Source organism: Tiliqua scincoides, chromosome 2, assembly GCF_035046505.1.
Source record: "Tiliqua scincoides isolate rTilSci1 chromosome 2, rTilSci1.hap2, whole genome shotgun sequence".
Classification (NCBI taxonomy): Eukaryota; Metazoa; Chordata; class Lepidosauria; order Squamata; family Scincidae; genus Tiliqua; species Tiliqua scincoides.
Window position 1 is genome coordinate 234245740 of NC_089822.1, and position 4779 is coordinate 234250518.

General features: G+C 48.5%; 1 pseudogene; it reads left to right on the forward strand.

The window, feature by feature from the left end:
* The first annotated feature begins 3633 nt into the window (after positions 1–3633).
* LOC136642807 (5S ribosomal RNA) lies at positions 3634–3753 on the forward strand (annotated as a pseudogene).
* The last annotated feature ends 1026 nt before the right edge of the window (positions 3754–4779 follow it).

Here is a 4779-nt window from a genome sequence, read left to right on the forward strand (position 1 = left end):
CCACAGCAGAAGTGAATTTTAAGGCACCTAGAAACAAAAAACAAGAGAGGTGAAATCTGCAGCCAGCACTCAGGACACAATCCTAACCAGGAATGGATGTTTTTATTTTTTAATCAATTTTTGGAGACAAAGCCATCAAGAGTGGCTTTTTTTCTCTTTTTTGAAGAGGGAGGAAAAAGAGAAAGGTGAAGATCCTTGGTTAAGCTGACACAGACCACAGGCCTATGTAGGTCTACTCAGAAATAAGTCCCATTTGAGTCAATGGGGCTTACTCCCAGGAAAGTGTGGACAGGATTGCAGCCACACAGAGCAAGATTACAACTCACCCCCGAGTAGATGGGGGCTGCTCACACACACACCCAACATGCAGATGCCACCCCTGTTCCCCCCTGGAAAGACAGAGGAATGCAGGCTGGGGCATTTGGACACTAAGAGCAGGCTGGGCTCCCTCCTTCCCTGCCTTTACTGGTGGGGCTTTTTTCCCAGTTTGGCACCTGCCAGGAGGATGACCACAAACAGCAAGTGCCTCCCTTCTGACTGGGAGGGAAATCTAAGTGCAGGGCCTGATCAGATGCAGCACCTCCTCCGCAGCCCAGCCAGCCTTCTCTCAGTTTGACTTTCTCCTGCTCCAGATTGGACACAGCCTGCAAGAATGCTCAATGCGGGTGGCAAGAGCTGAGCATGCTTGCTGGCAGATCCTCCCTGGCGCACAAGTGAGATTCAGAGGCGCTGTGCTCCGGGCATTTCCATCCAAGCCTTCTCTAGTGTCAGAGGATGCTGGAGAGGGCTCGGCTGGTAAGCATACACAGCGCCACCCAGTCAGCTTTCTCTAGAGTTGGGCTTCTCTCCTGGTATGGAGAAGGCTTGTGCTCGCCAGTCCAGCCTTCTCTGGACTGAGAGGGTAATCCCTGGGTTTCCCTCCCAGTCAGGAGAAGGCTTGGCTGGCGAGCACAAGCTTGCTCCTTACCATGAGAGAAGCCAGAGAGACCAGAGAGGACCCGCCTGGCAAGCGTGCTCAGTGAGGGAACTTGCTTACTGGCCGGGTCCTCTCCGCAGCAGGAGGAGAGCCCAACCTCCTCTCTGACTTCAGGTTTCCGTCCCTGTACAGAGCAGGCTTGTACTCACCAGCCAAGCTTTCTCCGAACCAAGAGGGAAGCCAGGGACAGCAGTCCTACTCTGCACAGCGCTCAGTGCAGTTGCCTTCTCCAGACAGGGAGAGAAGCCCAAGCGCAGGCTGCGCAGGAGGCTGGAATGGCTGGGCTGGTGACCTCTCTCAGCTGGGGAGGCTCCCCCACCTCCCCCCACCATGTTTCACAGCCCTCCCTGCCTCACACTGCTCCACCCACCTCCTGCACAGCCGCAGAAATGCAGGAAGTAGGGAGTGCAGCTGAGCTGAGCAGCCACCTCTCTCCCCATGATGACTCAGAGGCCCCTGGAAGCCAGCCACGCTTCCTTACAGAGCCGTAAGGGATGCACTGATTGAATACCTCAGGCTTACAGTGAAATCCTCATATTGCTAAATCTGATCGATAGATTGGCATCATCCATATGTTGCCCAGATCCCCACCATGGACCCTTTTGTGGCCCAGATGGCCCATCATGGGCCCTTTTGCGGCCCAGATGTGCCCCTTTTGTGGCTTCTTTTTCAAAAGATGCAGATGAAATGCCCAAAAGGCCATACCCAGATATTTCTGCCTGAGCAGAGCAGGCCACATAGAAGAAAAGCCTCTGCGAGCCTTATATCAATGCACCACTCCCGTGAAAAGGAGAGTATAGCCTACAAAAGAGCTTTCTTGTCTAGATGCAATCAGGCAGGTTGCTACCTCAGCTAATGGCACAAACCTAGGCATGTCTAATCAGAAGTCCTTTTTATGTCACATGGGTTCCAGGAAAATGTGTTCATGCTTGATAGTGGGATTTTTCAACAAAGACAACCTGGAAGCTGAAAGAACCTGCACCCAGAATCCTCCCAGACCCTTCTGCTGTATGTGCCAACATTAGGACCTTCTCCGTCAGCTACCTGGATTGTGCTACCTTACGCCTTGATTGATTCTTTTGATAAGGGAGGTTAAAAACAATTTCCTCTTGGTGCCAAGGTGGCTGTGTCTGGCTACACTTGGCTTTGTGCCCAAACCTCCCCTTGTGTCCTACCACCATCTTCTGGATTGCTCATAAACTGTCATTTGATCGTGCCTGCGCTAAGGTTCTGTGTTTTTTCCCCAATAAGGGCAAATAACGCAGTATTTATGTGGACAAGCAGTGGAAGGAATTACATGAAAGCACCAGTTCTGTAAACCAGTGGCCTCACATGATGCCCATATGCACAGCCACTGCAATTGCTGTGATTCTGCAAGTCAATCACGGGGTGTTTTTTTTCTGAGCTGAGCTTTGGCGAAGTCCTATCTACACTTACCTAAGAGTTAGCCCCATTGACTCTAATGGGACTTCTGAGTAGACATGCATAGGATTGGACTCACAGTCACACATATTGCACCAGCTGCATGCACAAGCGGTACTAGATCATGACATCGCTGCCTCTGTATGATGCCAGTCGGGTTTGGAGCCCAGCAATCACTTGGGATGATCCTCTAGTCTAGGCAGTCACATGAGCCCTCTTGAGGTGAAATCATGTGCACAGTACAAACGCCAGCAGGAGTTGGCTGGTCAACACCGCCCTTGGCACTGACACACTCCATAATCCCAGCCTCCTGCTCTACCTAAAGAGAGATCTTTCCTTTGATTAGCAATGCTGAGCAATCAGTGTTTGCAGTTATGAAAAGCATCTCTCCCTGGCTACAGCATTTGTCTCTGCAGACAAGCACACTATCTGGAGAAAGCAGAGGGCATGGTTTAAGGGCAGGTTGAAATGGTGCTGTACTGGGCACAATGTCCACAGTTTTAATGAACATTGCTACTGAGCAGTGATGCTGTAAAAACACTGTATTCTCATGTAGGAACTCATTAGCTTTGCAGTTCCCAAACTGTGCACTGCAGCAAACTCAAAGGTGTGCCACGGGATAGTTTGAAGGCATGCATGTTGGCAACCTTCAGTCTCAGAAGACTATGGTATCGTGCTCTGGATGGTGGTTCTGGAACAGCGTCTAGTGTGGCTGAAAAGGCCGATTCGGGAGTGACAATCCCTTCCACACTGGGAGCAAGTGTAGTGTGTCCCTGGTCTGTCTCCCTGGCTATGGGCCTTCCTTCTTTGCCTCTTTGCCTCAGACTGTTGACCAAGTGTCTCTTCAAACTGGGAAAGGCCATGCTGCACAGCTTGCCTCCAAGCGGGCCGCTCAGAGGCCAGGGTTTCCCACCTGTTGAGGTCCACTCCTAAGGCCTTCAAGTTTGAAGGCACTATGGGATATTTAAAGGGAAACACAGCGAGGGGCACCATGAGAAAATTACAATTACATAAGAACAGCCCCACTGGATCAGGTCATAGGCCCATCTAGTCCAGCTTTCTGTATCTCACAGCGGTCCACCAAATGCCCCAGGGAGCACACCAGATAACAAGAGACCTGCATCTGATATAGCCCATTTCTAAAATCAGGAGGTGCCTAGGAGTGCTGTGAGAAGCAAAATCTTAGGAACTCTTGCCTTAGCTGCAAATGACAGAGGAGAAAATATGTAAATCTTGGTAATAGCAACTGTTGCCTTGCAGATGCCCAATCTCATCTGATCTTGGAAACTAAGCAGGGTCAGGCCTGATTAGTACTTGGATGGGAGACTGCCTGGGAATACTGGGTGCTGTAGGCTTATACCATAGTCTTTTGAGACTGAAGGTTGCCAACCATTTTTTACAAAGAGACAATCCAATTATCACACGGGTTACCCTTTCAGCAGCACCACTTCTGCCAAGGCATCTCTTTGCTCTGCAGGTGGCCCACATGACAATTGGGATCTCCCTCTCTCACCCCTCTTGGTCTGTGCATTAGTTGTCTTCTGAGACCTCATTCCACCTCTCTCTTCCGGAGCCTTGGCAGAAGCAGTGCTGATAAAAAAAAAAGTGATGCTGGGAAAGCCCACAGGCCTTATGTTTGACACTCCTGGTCTAGACATTAAAACATATGCCTGTAGTCAAATTTTTCAATTTGCCTCCTACTGAGCCTGACCTACTTTCTGGCTAAGGTCCTTTGGAAAAAAGTTTCAAACGCATTGCCTGCCTGCTCCCACTGTGGGAGATGTCCCAGGACTCTGCTCCCCCTCAACTTACACCATTGCCACTGAAGCTGTCAGAAGTCTAAATCGGGCATTACATATTGTATCAGTATAGACCTCATTATCTTCTCACCAGAGAATTAACGACCCTTGTGTATACCAAAGTAGCTGGTGTTATTATAGAAACTTGCTAAGAAAGCAGGAGTATAAACTCTCATACTCAGAACCAAAGATAAAGTGAAATCTTTACAAAGATCAGACTCCCTTTTAGCAGTCTTTCTTCATCTGATTTAAAAATGCTCTCAGTTTTTCATAATCACAAAGTAGATCATTCTCTTCATCTCATCAGATATGTAATTTTCATGAGAAAAGAAATGAGACCTTCTAGCCAAGAGGCATAAAACTCCAGCTCATCTAAGCAGTCCTGCCTTACTCTGACTGGGTTTTGACCCTTCTGCAAATATATGCATCTTATAAAAATTATAGAGCGAGATTCATCTTTTTTTCTTATATCAGATCACCCTCACGCTTTAAGGTCCATAAAAATGAATTTTTAAACATCTGCAAGATTTTAATTGTTTCTAAACCTTTGATGTTTTAGACGACATAATGAAAGGCATACAG